Source organism: Chiloscyllium plagiosum, chromosome 22, assembly GCF_004010195.1.
Source record: "Chiloscyllium plagiosum isolate BGI_BamShark_2017 chromosome 22, ASM401019v2, whole genome shotgun sequence".
NCBI lineage: Eukaryota > Metazoa > Chordata > Chondrichthyes > Orectolobiformes > Hemiscylliidae > Chiloscyllium > Chiloscyllium plagiosum.
The window spans coordinates 44467925-44482668 of NC_057731.1; the positions used below are offsets into that span (position 1 = coordinate 44467925).

At 42.2% G+C, this 14744-nt stretch overlaps 1 protein-coding gene across 2 annotated transcripts in view; it reads left to right on the forward strand.

Moving 5' to 3' along the window:
- LOC122561273 (solute carrier family 2, facilitated glucose transporter member 9-like) overlaps positions 1-14744 on the forward strand; it is a 233365-nt gene that overhangs the window by 166798 nt on the left and 51823 nt on the right. The gene's annotated exons all lie outside the window — the stretch shown is intronic.

The window sequence follows — 14744 nt, forward strand, 5'->3', positions numbered from 1 at the left end:
GAAGAGCCTTGGGAAACGTTGATGGGCAGAGAGATCTGGGAGTGCAGGTCCGTTGTACCCTGAAGGTAAGCATGCAGGTACAGCAGGTAGTGAAGAAGGCTAATAGCATGCTGGCCTTCATAACAAGAGGGATTGAGTATAGAAGCAAAGAGGTCCTTCTGCAGCTGTACAGGGCCCTGGTGAGGCCACACCTGGAGTACTGTGTGCAGTTCTGGTCTCCAAATTTGAGGAGAGACATTCTGGCTATTGAGGGAATGCAGCGTAGGTTCACGAGGTCAATTCCTGGAATGGCGGGACTACCTTATGCTGAAAGACTGGAGCGACTGGGCTTGTGTACCCTTGAGTTTAGAAGACTGAGAGGGGATCTGGTTGAGACATATAAGATGATCAAAGGATTGGACACTCTGGCGGCAGGCAACATGTTTCCGCTGCGGGGTGAGTGCCGAAACAGAGGACACAGCTTAAAAATACGGGGTAGACCATTTAGGACAGAGATGGGGAGAAACTTCTTCACCCAGAGAGTGGTGGCTGTGTGGAATGCTCTGCCCCAGAGGGCAGTGGAGGCCCAGTCTCTGGATTCATTTAAGAAAGAGTTGGATAGAGCTCTCAAGGATAGTGGAATCAAGGGTTATGGAGATGAGGCAGGAACAGGATACTGATTAAGGATGATCAGCCATGATCATATTGAATGGTGGTGCAGGCTCGAAGGGCAGAATGGCCTACTCCTGCACTTATTGTCTATTGTCTATTGTCTATTCTGGCCATAGAAGATATTAGTAAGGTCACATTTGGAGAACTACATACAATTCTGGTTGCTGTGCTCAAGGAAAGATGTTATTAAACTGGAAAGGGTGAAAAAACAATTTACAAGAATATGACTGAACCTGAAGTGTTTGAGTTATAAGGAGAGGCCAGATAGGTTGTTTTTTTCCCTGAAGCACAGGAGGCTGAGGGGTGATCTTATAAAGGTTGAGAGACATATATAAGGTGAATAATCAGGATTTTTACTCCAGGATAGGGGAATACAAAACTAGAGGACACAGGTTTAAGGTGAGAGGGGAAAGATTTAAAAGGAGCCTGAGGAGCAACATTTTCATGGAAAAAGCAGCCAGAGGAAGTGGTAGAGGTGGGTACAATTACAGCACTTAAAAGACATTTGGACAGATGTATGGATAGAAAAGGTTTGGAAGGATATGGGCTGAACTCAGGCAAATGGGACGAGTTCAGTTTAGGAAATCTGGTCTACATGGACAAGTATGGCCGAAGGGCCTGTTTCTATGCTGTATGACTATGTGAGTGGCTTGGAGGGTGCTTGTTGGTGGTGGTGTTCCCTTGTATCTGCTGCCACTTTAATGGTCATGGGTTTGGAAGGTGCTGTTGAAGGAGGCTTGGTGAATTTCTGCATTGCATTTGTATATGGTGCACACAGTTGTTACGATGTATTTATGATGGAGTAGTAAATATTTGTGGATGTGGTGCCAATCAAGACTGCTATCTCCTGAATGGTGTCAAGTTTCTGGAGATGCTGTTACCCAAACAAGTGGAGAATATTTAATCACACTCCTGACTTGTGCCTTGTAGATGGTGGACAGGCTTTCAGGAGTCAGGAGGTGTTATTCACTGCAGGATTCTAGTCACTGACCTGCTCTTCTAGCTTCAGTATTTATATGACTCGTCCAGTTCAGTTTCCGACCAATGGTTCTGCATTGTCATTGCTCGGTAATTGCATTGAGATCTTTTTGCTTGTATAGGTGCTTAAATGCAGGTTGTTGTCATCACTAAACTGCACAAACTCCATGGGAATCCAATCTTCCCACAAATCATAGAATCCCTACCATGTGGAAACAGGCCCTTCGGCTCAACAAGTCCACACCGACCCTCCAGAGAATATCTCACCCAAACCCATTCTTCTATGCTTACCCCTGAACCTACACATCTCTCGACATTATGGGCAATTTAGCACGGCTAATCCACCTAAACTGCACATGTTTGGATAGTGGGGGAAAACCCACACAGACATAGGGAGAATGTGCAAACTCCACACAGACTGTCTGTCCAAGGCTGGAATCGAACCCAGGTCCCTGACACTGTGAGGCAGCAGTGCTAACCACTGAGCCACCATGCTTACTGAGCATCCCCTTAAACAGGGAATGCATAGTTTAGAGATCCCACCAGTGCTTTGAACAGCACCACTGAAGATATGCACTGTCTTCACCGGGAATGGTCAAAGAAGAGAAATGAAGTCCTGACGAAATTGGGGAATTGTTCCAAACAAGTCCAAGAAAATACCTGACATTGCTTTGTACATCTAACTCTTACAGTGCAATTTAATAAAGCCTCTGTTCAAAGTGATATGGAAATGCACCTCATTCCTGTTCCCTTCTTCTGGGCGCTGTCCTCTTGTCTGATTGACAAGATTATTCTCAACAGTGAGAACGACAATTTCTCTACACAATTACCCCTTTATACAAAAATAATCTGTTGTTATTTTTATTCCCCTCACAGGAGACACTAAACAGAACTCCTGTCTATCTGTGACAAGAGCCAAAGACCAAAAAACCTAGGAACAGAAATAGGCCATTGAACCTATCTAGTCTGCAGTGAGATCATGGCTGTTATGACAATCCTCATCTCCACTATCTTGCCTTTCCCCCATTATCCTTGATTCCCTTTCTGTTTAAAAAGCTGTCTAACTCAGTCTTGAATGTACTTAATGACCTAGCTTCTGGGTTCCTCTATGGCAAAGAGTCATTATTCTCAGAGAAGAAATTCCTCCTCATCCCTTAATTAAATGAACAACCTTTTACTCTGAGATTATGCCCTCTGGTCTCAGCATCTCCCACAAGGGTAAGCAATCTTTCCTCATCTACTCTGTCAAGCCCCTGGTTTCAATGGGGTCACCTGTCATTCTTCTAAAGTCCAATGAGTAAAGACCCAACCTACTCAACTTCTCCTCATAAGTCAGTCACTTCATACTTGATATCAATTAGTGAACTTTCTCTGGTTCAGAGGACTGCCTATGCAATAAAAACTATACAATTATGGATATTTCTCCTACACAGTATAACGAAGCATAGAAGGTTAGCAATGTTGGGTTAATCAGGTTAAATAAATTCTGCTTTGGTCACATTAGCAGAGAGCTCAACAATGAGGTGACTGCTCCACCAAGCGCACATCATGACCCTACTTTGCTTGTGTTGCAAATGAAAGGAAGGATCTAGTATCAGATTCTGGGTGTAGTAATCAATCTGTAATCAATCTTTACAGTAATATAAATCAGCTTTAAACATTGCCTCAGTTAATTACTTTCTAACTTAATGCGTAGGAATATTGCTAGGTTGTGGGTGTCATTCAGTATTAAAACAAATTGATCCAAGAGTAATAATCTGAAAGAAATTTAATTTGTTTTACTTCTGACTCTAATTAAGTTTTACACAAAATACAGGTTATATAACGTGATTTATAGCAAAAAGCATCAGAGGTAAAAAAGAGAAATTGTTGGCCACAGGCAATCTCAATATTAAATAAATGGATCTGCTTTAATAATCCAAAATAATTTAATTAGTTTCACTACTAATTAATTTCTACACAAATAAATTGTCTTAGAGGATACTTATCTCAGATAATAAAACAAATTGATATGTGCTGTGGCTACATTGCCTTTGCAGAAGAGTGGCAGTGTGTTTGTGAGGAGCTTGCTTTTTTATCTTGAAATTCTTCCCTTGTAAAACAAGGAGGCAGTGGAAAGAATTGTGGAATGACCAAACATGACTTGGAGATGCTTTTGTTGGAACATAGCATCAGCTAGACTCTGGATTTCCTACCCAAAACCTCTTCACTTAAGTAACATTCACTCTCGTTTAAGATGGTCCTTAAAATCTACCTCTTTTACCCCAAGATCTATCTTTGTGTTGGCATCAAATTTAGTCTCATCCCTCTCATATAAAGTACCTTAGCACATCTTTGGTGCCTACTGGCCTTAAAGGGGCCGGAATCCCAGTAGAAAATTAAGGAGAGAAAAAAAAGAAATTTACATAGCACCCTTTCATAGAATATGTACAGAATGGCTACCTAATCCGACATTTAAAAAGCTTCATAAGGGAAGACTTACAACTGGAACTAGTGATGGAAGAATGAGCCAGAGCAGATAAGAGAAGTAGAGGAACATCTAGGCAAGGGTGACCATATTGTAAAATGCTTTAAGTTGACACTGGAGAAGGACATAAGTAAGATGAAAACCAAGTTCATAGATTGGAGAGTAGTTGAGAATAGACCTCAAGAGAACAAAATGGGGAACAATATTGGGAAATAAAACAATGTAGAACAATAATGGAAAACAGTTAAAATATTTTCAGTAGAGTTGAGAAGAAATACATTCCAGTCAAAGGAAAGAACAAGGTAAACATGAGTGAGACTCTGTGATGAATAAAGACAGAGAGAACAATTAAGAGATGGGAAATGCAATATTTATACATCAGAGAGCAGGATAAGAGAGAATACAAAAGTAAATAGGAGAGAAAACAAAAAAACTAGACAGGGGAATATGGAATTAAATGGCCAAGGAACATGAAGAAGCACAATATCTTATAGGCATATCATTTGTTTTAAAAAGCTGCGAGGGAATAGGACCATTGAGAGATAGATAGAATAAAACAATAGGCAATGATAGAGAGATGATAGAAACATTAACAATTATTTTCATTTTGTATTTATCAAGAAAGTAAAACAGTTATTGAACAATGAATTGAGCAAGGCAATATATACAGTTAGATAAAAATTGGGCATGCGTTAAATAAACTTAGCAAACACAAAATGGGAAAAGACCCTGGTTCAGATGAATTGCATTTCAACAAATCTGGGAAATCAATCATGACAAAGAAAAATAGAAAGATATAATCTTTTTAACAGGCAGCACATTCCAAATCACAACTATTTACTACTTCAAAAAAACTGTTTTTCTCTCTCCTCTTCTTCTTTTACCAATCACCTTTTCAAACACAGACTCCCTCAGTGCCAATTCCATCTTGCTCCTGCCATTCAATTCTGTTAGGCAAGCATTTCCTATTCCCACATTTTGAGATTTTGCCGTAGCAGCTGAAGTAGAGGCCATCATTTATTACGCAATCCCTGAGCAAAGAGACTTCCTTGTTCTACATACAATCAAACCATGTCTGCACCTCCCCAGGTGGTAGGTTTTTGACCATCATTCCCTTTAAGTGTAGGGATCTATACAGCCTGCTTGGTCTGGTGTACTTCAGGAAAGCCACTGACAGCTAAGTAGAAGAGGCTGTACAATTTATTGCATCTTAGCAACTATTTAAAGATTACATTGATAGACACTATAACAGAGACTATGAAGATAACCTGAATGGTGGGTCTTCCTCCTTCAAAACCCTAATCTGTTCTGCCCACAAGTCCACATGACATCATTATAGTGAGTGGTGCTTAAGGCATTCCTCAGGATGAACCCTTTCAAACCCTTATACCCTTCGACAACTTCTTTTCTGAAATACCTTTTGATTATTAATATTGTATATTTGTGTTTGTATTTGTCTCTACTCCAATTCCCCCAATTCTCTGTCTTCATAAATACAGGTGATCTAGCACCTCACTATTCTCCCAGAATGCATTCTCTTTGGATGTGGAAGATTGGTAGTTCCTGGGTTGACAACAATTGACTGATTCTTCTCCTGACAGGATGAGGTTTAAAAGTCCCTTTAATCTCTTGGATTTCCATCGCAGAGGACGAAATAGTCAATTACTCCTTTGCAATTACCCTAGGGAACACTAAAACTTATGGATTCCTGTTCTGGAAGATAGCTGTCCCATTGAAACAAATAATTTCTTCTTTGCAGTATCCTGATTCTTTGGGTATTGGTCATTCTGTGATGACTTAATGGAGCTGTAATCTTTACACCTTCAATCTGTGTCAATAGTTTTTCATCCTCAACCTGCCAGCAAATAGATTATGAAATATGTAAATTTTATTTCAGCTTGTCTCTGTTTTAGAGTAACTAATTCCTGTCTCCAGAGGGTTCCTAACTTGTCCAGTGCAGTGTATTTCTTACCAGCTCTAAAATACTTTCACCATTGACTGTAGATTCTTCTTTATTGAATTTTGCTATGAGAGTTTACTTTGCAGAGCTTGAAATATTCATCTCTTTCCTACTGACCATCTACATGAGTATGAAGAAACTGACAAACCTTTTGACCTCCAGCCATCATGTAATATTAGGTAGGTAAATAAAATCCCTACCACTGATCACTATGCCATGCTTGCAACTAAAACCATGCCTGCACCTCACCATGTGATGTGTTTGCTATTGCCATCCTCTTTAGGTGTGAAATTACAGGACCTGCTTGGTCCAGTGTGATAGGAAAATCACTTCCTGGTTTAACTAGAAAAGGAGCTTGTAGTGAACAAGAAGTAGTTTATTATATGCTAGCAACTAGTTACAGGTTATATACAACATAGAAAAGTACAGCACAAAACAGGCCCTTTGGCCCATGGTGTTGTGCCAAGGGTTAATCCTAATGTAAAATATAAAAACTTAATCTATGCACCCCTCAACTCACTGCTATCCATGTGCATGTCCAACAGTCGCTTAAATGTCCCCAATGACTCTATTTCCACCACCACAGCTGGCAACGCATTCCATGCATTCACAACTCTCTGTGTAAAGAACCTTCCTCTGACGTCTCCTTTATACCTTCCTCCTAATATCTTAAAACTATGACCCCTTGTGCCAGTCAATCCTGCCCTGGGGAAAAGTCTCTGGCTATTGACTCTATCCATTTCTCTCATTATCTTGTAAACCTTGATAAGGTCACCCCTCTTCCTCCTTCTCTCCGGAGAGAAAAGTCTGAGCTTAGTCAACCTTTCTTCATACGGCAAGCCCTCCAGTCCATGCAGCATTCTGGTAAACCTTCTTTGCACCCTCTCCAAAGCCTCTGTATCTTTCCTATAGTAGGGCGACAAGAACTGGACACAATATTCTAAGTGTGGCCTCACCTGGGACTTGTAGAGCTGTAGCAAAACCTCGCGGCTCTTAAAATTGATCCCGCATTAATGAAAGCCAAAATACCATATGCTTTATTAACAACCCTATCCACTTGGGTGGCAATTTTAAGGGATCTATGTACTTGAACACCAGGATCCCTCTGTTCCTCCACAGTGCCAAGAATCCTGTCTTTAATCCTATATTCAGCATTCGAGTTTGACCTTCCAAAAAGTATCACTTCACATTTATCCAGGTTGAACTCCATCTGCCATTTCTCAGCCCAGCTCTGCGTCCTGTCTATGTCATGCTGCAGCCTGCAATAGCCCTTGATACTATCAACAGCACATCCAACCTTTGTATCATCTGCAAATTTACTAACCCACCTCTCAACCTCCTCATCCAAGTCATTTATAAAAACTACAAAGAAGAGTCCACTGAACAGTGACCTCCAGGCAGAATACTTTCCATCTACAACCACTCTCTGCCTTCTGTCAGCCAACCAATTCTGAATCCAGGTAGCTAAATCTCCCTGTATCTCATATTTCCTGATGTTATGAATGAGCCTACCATGGGAAACCTCATCAGAAGCCTCGCTGAAGTCCATATACACCACATCCACTGCTCGACCTTCATCAGCCAGTCTTGTCACCTCCTCAAAGAACTCAATAAGATTTGTGAGGCATGACCTGCCCGTCACAAAGCCATGCTGACTGCCTTTAATCACACTATGCTTTTCCAAATAGTCATAAATCCTATCCCTCAGAATTCTTTCTAAAATGTTGCTGGCCACAGACATAAGACTGACTGGTCTGTAATTGCCGGGATTTCCCTATTACCCTTCTTGAAAAAAGGAACAACATTCGCCTCCTTCTAATCCTCCAGTACGACTCCCGTGGAGAGTGAGGAGGCAAATATTCTCGTCAGTGGCTTGGCAACCTCTTTTCTTGCTTCCCGGAGCAGCCTCGGATAAATCTGTTCTGGCCCTGGGGACTTATCAATCTTAATAGTTGCCAAAATTTCCAGCACGTCAACTTCATCAATCTTGATCTGGTCAAGCCAGTATCCCAGGTCCTCAAAGTTCTCATTCACAACAAGGTCCCTTTTCTTAGTAAAAACTGAAGCAAAAAACTCATTTAGGGCTTCCCCTATCTGCTCAGGCTCCACACACAAGTTTTCTAAGCTATCCCTGACCAGCCCTACTTTCTCCCTGATCATTCACTTATTCCTCACGTATGAGTAAAATGTCTTTGCATTCTCCCTAATCCTTCTTGCTAAGCCTTTTTCGTGCCCCTTCCTGGCTCTCCTCAGTCCATTTCTGAGCTCCTTTCTAGCAAGCCTGTAGTCCTCGAAAGCAGTGCTAGATCCTTGCTTCCTCCACCTTATATAAGCTGTCTTCTTCCTTTTGACGAGAAGCTCCTCTGTTCTCATCGTCCAAGGTTCCTTAATCTTACCCCTTCTTACCTGTCTCAGAGGCACAAATTTGTGCATCAGTCACAACAACTGCTTCTTAAATAGTCTCTACGTGTCTGCTGTGCCCTTTCTGTGGAACAATTGCTCCCTGTCTATACTTCACAACTCCTGTCTAATAGCATCATAATTTCCTTTTCCCCAATTAAATATCTTCCCTCGGTAACTACCCCTTTCCCTCTCCAATACTATGGTAAATGTGAGGCAGTGATCACTGTCGCCAAAGTGTTCTCCCACCGTGAGATCTGACACCTGTCCTGGCTCGTTGCTGAGCACCAAATCCAAAATGGCCTCTCCCCTCATCGGTCTGTCTACATACTGAGTAAGGAAACCCTCCTGAACACACCTGACAAAAACAGCTCCATCCAAACCATCTGCACTAAGAAGGTTCCAGTCAATATTGGGAAAGTTGAAATCACCCATAATAAATAATCACCCATAACAACCCTGCTTCATCTGAATTTTTCCAAAATCTGCCCACCTATGAGTTCTTCAATCTCTCGATTGCTATTAGGGGGTCTGTAGAAAACCCCCAATGAGGTGGCTCTTCCCTTGCTGTCCCTAATTTCCACCCATACTGACTCAGAAGGCAAACCTTGCTCAACAACCTTCACTAATGTACCTGTGATGCACTGTCAGATTAGCAATGCTACACCCCCTCCTCTTTTTCCACCCTCCCTGTTCTTTTTAAATATTCTAAACCCTGGAACATCAAGCAACCATTCCTGCCCCTTGGAACCCACGTCTCCATTATAGCCCCAAGTACTGATCCACGCTCTAAGTTCGTCACTCTTATTTCTGACACTCTTTGCGTTAAAGCAGACACACTTTAACCGATCCCTTTGTTTCATCACGTGAGAAACCTTCCCGATGGATTCACTACATCCTGTCACTGCCCCATCTACAATTGCCCCCCTCTCAGATATGTGACTCTGATTCCCAACCCCCTGCTAAACTAGGTTAAACCCTCCCAAATCACACGAGCAAATCTCCCACCCAGGACATTTGTGCCCCTCCAGTTCAGGTCTTTCATGTCTTTCATGTACTGGTCCCACCTTCTGCGGAAGGTATCCCAATGGTCTAGGTATCTGAAGCCCTCCCTCCTGCACCAGCCTCGCAGCCACGTGTTAAGCTGCACTCACTGACTGTTCCTCACCTCACTGTCTCGTGGCACCAGTAGCAAACCTGAGATCACTGCTCTACTCGTCCTGCTCTTCAGCTTCCAACCTAACTCTCTGTAGTCACTTTTCAGATCCTCAATTCCTTTCCTGGCTATATCATTGGTGCCAGTATGTACCATGATTTCTGGCTCCTCACCCTCCGCCTTCAGAATCCTGTAAACCCGATCGACGACATCCCGGACCCTGCACTGTGGAAGCAATGTACTTTCCGGGAGTCCCATTCCTAACCACAAAATCTGCTGTCAATCTGTCTAACTACTGAGTCCCCTTCCACTTGCGCTTTTCTATTCTCCCCCTTCCCTTCTAAGCCACAGTGCCAGGCTCAGTGCTAGAGACCTGGCAACTGTGGCTTTCCCCTGGTAGGCCGTCCCCATCAGCAGTATCCAAAACTTACTTATTGCTGAGGGGGAATGGCCACAGGGGATCCCTCCTCTGACCATCGGTTTCCTTTCCTCTCCTGACTGTAACCCAACTGTCCTTATCCTGTGTCTGAGGAGTGATCACCTGCCTGTACATTCTCTCAATTTCTCCCTCAGCCATCCAGCTCCAGCTCCAGTTCCCTAATTCGGTGTTCAAGGAGCTGGAGTTGGGTGCACTTCCCACAGATGTAGTCGGCAGAGACATGTGAAGTGTCTCTCACCTGCCACATTCTGCAGGAGTAACATGCAACTGCCCTTACATCCATATCCTGCTACTCTGAAGGCCCGCACAGGACTCCACAAAGGAAGGGGAAAAAAAAGAGAAAACCTTGTTACATTGATATATTACACATTGTTGTACAGGTTATGAGGAGGACCATGAAGTTAAGTGTTATCCCTTCAAAATAAGAATCTACTTTGCTCATATGTACATGTATATGATCCTAGATGGTGGTGCTTAAGGCCCTCCTCACCTTTCTCATCCTTGCACCCTGACCCTTCCTCACACTCTTGCAGGTCAGGACAAATGGAAATTTGGAACGAGGAAGCAAGCAGGAGGGGTGATGAGTGCAAGAGGTAGTGAGTGGGGTATAAGTGGAAAGGGTTAGTAAGTTACTAAGTCATTTTGCAGTGTCCTCATCAAACACTGCTAGGGCAGATATAGCACAGAGTTCAATACAGCTCCCTCTGCCCTGTGCCATCAAACACTCCCTGGATAGGCACAGCACAGCGTTAGATACAGACTAAACCTCCTTTTACACTCCTTGGATAGGTCGAGCACAGTGTTAGATTCAGAGGAAATCTTCCTCTACACTGTTCCCATCAAACACTCCCAGGGCAAGTGCACCATGGTGTTAGATTCAGCATAAATCTTCCTCCACACAGTCCACATCAAACACTACCAGGACAGGCGCAGCACAGGGTTATGTCTGAATGCAGGTTTGCCAAATTTATAGTTCACTGCTCACATATACAGTATCTTGCCCATTCCTGAATGATGGTATTGTGTAGTTCCCCCTCCCAACATCAACCATCAGTCTGCATTCCAACTCCAGAACAATGGCATGTGGAATGACTGTCAATTAGCTCAAAAGAAAAACTATGCAGAGCAGGGGAGCATCACGATATAAACTGCTCATCCAGACAGCCAGTCTAGACATGACGTGCTGAATGGCCTCCTTCCATGCTGTATACATTCTACACTTCTGTCAACAATACTCATTGTCAAAACCTAAGAATCTTCCTGTCTCCTCACTCTCGTAATTTCAGCAAGTACAACCAAAAAGTTAATTTGTCCAATTTATTTTATTAACAGTCTTATGGATCAGACAGTGTCCTATTTAAGGTTTGTTTGAAAGCTAATTCACAATGCTTTCCTCTCACCCAGGGGCAGTTTATTGGACACATACAGGCCCCGGATGGAGTTTGCTGGACAAGGCAGATGAATAAGGTTCGAAATCTCATTTAATGTGGCCTCCTGGCCCAAGGGCGGTGAACAGATAGATCAGCGGGCCAGGCCATCCCAGAATTAGAACTCATCCACATCACAGATGGATCTGCTGATTCCCAGCAAACATGTTGGTTTCAGCACAGGCTGACTCGCTCACTTTGTTAAAAAGGCCAGCAAGCATCAAACAGATGGTTTGTGCAATTGGCTGGGGATGTGTCTGAGTGACCACAACCACACTGGGCTAATTCAGAACAAATTATTTTTAAAAAGCAGCTTCCACAGAGCAAAACCTGCTGTGGAAAGTCAGGAAGAATATTCAGAGTACAGTGGGGAGCTGATATAAAGGGGAAAATGTCAGATCACGTGGAAGGGAATAGTAAAGATTTCTAAGCATAAGATGAAAACGAATCATCAGGGAGAGAGTTGAACACACTAAAATGAAAAGAAGATCTACCTGCGGAGAATGAAGTTTTGGTGGAATTATTTTGTATTGGATTTTACGAATGATGGTAGAATGTAGATGCACAAGGGAATATTATGATTGTTTTAGATATTAAAGGTTCTACATAAATATAAGTTGTGCAAACAATCATTAGAGAGCACTGATGAAGGAAACAATCATTCTGAGAAAATAAGTAAAACCCAAGCTGATGAAAAGTCAGAGGAGAAACAAGTGAGACTATGACAACAATTTTTCAATCCTCCTTAAACATGTAAAATGTGCCACAGGATTAAAAAAGAGCCAACAAAACACCTTTGTTCAAGAAGGTGTTGTACTAAATTAACATTTTTTCATTGATAGGAATTGAGTGTTGTTGTCAAGGTCAGTAGTTAGTTCCCACCCTAAGTGCCTTTAACTGAATGGTTTGCTAGGGTAATATTGGCAGTGGTTAAGAGTCAACTGCTTTGCCATGGGTCTAGAGACACATGTTGGTCAGATTGAGTAAAGTTGATAGATTTCCTTCTGAAAAAGACACCATCAAACTAGATGGATCTTTATGACAGTAGTTTAGAAGAATGAAAAGTCATTTTATTGAAAAGTATTCACCTCTTAAGGGGCTCGACTTGGTAAATGTCAGGAGGCAGTATCTATCTACAGGAGACGAGGACGAGGGAGCAATCTCAGAATGATGGATTAACCATTTAAGACTGAGATAACCCTCCAAGTGTTGAAGAACTTTGGAGTTCTCTACCCGAGAGAGCAGCAATTGTTCCAACAATCGAACATGTTCAAGATAGAGGCTGATGGATTTTTGGAATATGTAGGGAGCCAACGGATATGGATTATAATGCAGGAAGATTACCTTGAGATAGAAGATTACGCACACTCTTATTGGATTATAAATTCTGTCATGCGGAAAACATCACTTCTAAGCCTGACAGAAAACTCTTACAATTTAAACTGGCAATTAACATTTTGGAACTCTCATTAGAATGACAATCAGTGGTGTTACCGGATTCATTACATTAATTACAGGTACAGTTATAGTCCCATTTGAAAGGTTTACTTGAAATCTTACAATGCAGCATCTTTTGTTTATTCCGTTAGTTTTTTTAAAATTGAATGGAGATGGGGGGAAATCAATCTTGGAAAAAAGAACAATATATTCAGTGTCAAGAGATGGGAGAATGTCTTCACTCGGATGGTGGTCAATCTTTGGAAATTTCTACCCCCCCACCCCACAGGATTGTAGAGGTCAGTCATTGAGTATGTTCAAGATGGAGATCAATAAGTTTCTAGATACCAATTGCATCAAGGAATGTGGAGGTAGTGTAGGAAAATGGCACTGAAATAGATGGTCAGCAAAGATCTTGATTGGCAGAACAGGCACAAGAGGCTGTTCTGCTGCATTTTTGAATTTTCACAAAGATAGTATTTGTCATCTATTTACTCTTGACCACCAGGGCAAAGATATCCAAAACTAAAGGGTATGGAATTAAGGTGATGGGGTAAGATTTAAAAAGGATGTAAGGGGTTTAATTTAGATAAATGAGAAGTGCTGCATTTTGGGAAAACAAATCCTAGCAGGACTTATACACTTAATGGTAAGGGAGTATTGCTGAACAAAGAGACCTTGGAGTGCAGGTTCATAGCTCCTTGAAAGTGGAGTTGCAGGTAGATAGGATAGTGAAGGCGGTGTTTGGTATGCTTTCCTTCATTGGTCAGAGCATTGAGTACAGGAGTTGGGAGGGCATGATGCAGCTGTACAGAACATTGGTTAGGTCACTTTTGGAATATTGTGTGCAATTCTGGTCTCCTTCCCATCGGAAAGATGTTGTGAAACTTGAAAGGGTTCAGAAAAGATTTACAAGGATGATGCCAGGGTTGGAGGATTTGAGCTATAGGGAGAGGCTGAATAGAATGGGGCTGTTTTCCCTGGAGCGTTGGAGGCTGAGAGGTAACCTTATAGAGGTTTACAAAATTGTGAGGGGCAGGGATAGGATAAATAGACAAAGTCTTTTCCCTGGGGTCGGGGATTCCAAACTAGAGGGCATAGGTTTAGGGTGAGAGGGGAAAGATATAAAAGAGACCTAAGGGGTAACGTTTTCACGCAAAGGGTGGTATGTATATGGAATGAACTGCCAGAGGAAGTGGTGGAGGCTGGTACAATTGCAACATTTAAAAGGCACCTGGATGCATATATGAATCGGAAGGGTTTGGAGGGATATGGGCCGGGTGACGGCAGGTGGGATTAGATTGGATTGTGGTATCTGGTCAACATGGACGGGTTGGACCGAGGGGTCTGTTTCCGTGCTGTACATCTCTATGACTCTATGACTCCTTAAGGGGCAACTTTTTCACTCAGAGTGTGGTGCATATCTGGAACAAGCTGCCAGAGGAATTCTTAGAGACAGGTACAATTACAGCATTTAAAACAAATTTGAACAGGTTCATGGATAGGAAAGGCTTTGAGGGATGTGGGCCAAATGCTGGCAAATGGAACTGGATCAGTTTAGAACATCTGACAGCGATGGACGAGTTGGACCAAAGGGTCTGTTTCTGTGCTGTACAACTCTATGACTTTAAATGTTCCACGAAGGGCTGATAAAATATGACCATTTCCTCTTTAAACTGAGGCCACACACAATAATTAGGCACTTTGGAGACATAATTCTAGGGACCACCGCTGTTTGATTGCGCGAGCCTTGCCCAGATTTAGTCCGATTTATGTAATATTAAGTTTTGCAACGTCAATTATTATGGTTAAGAAGCAAAGTATTTCAT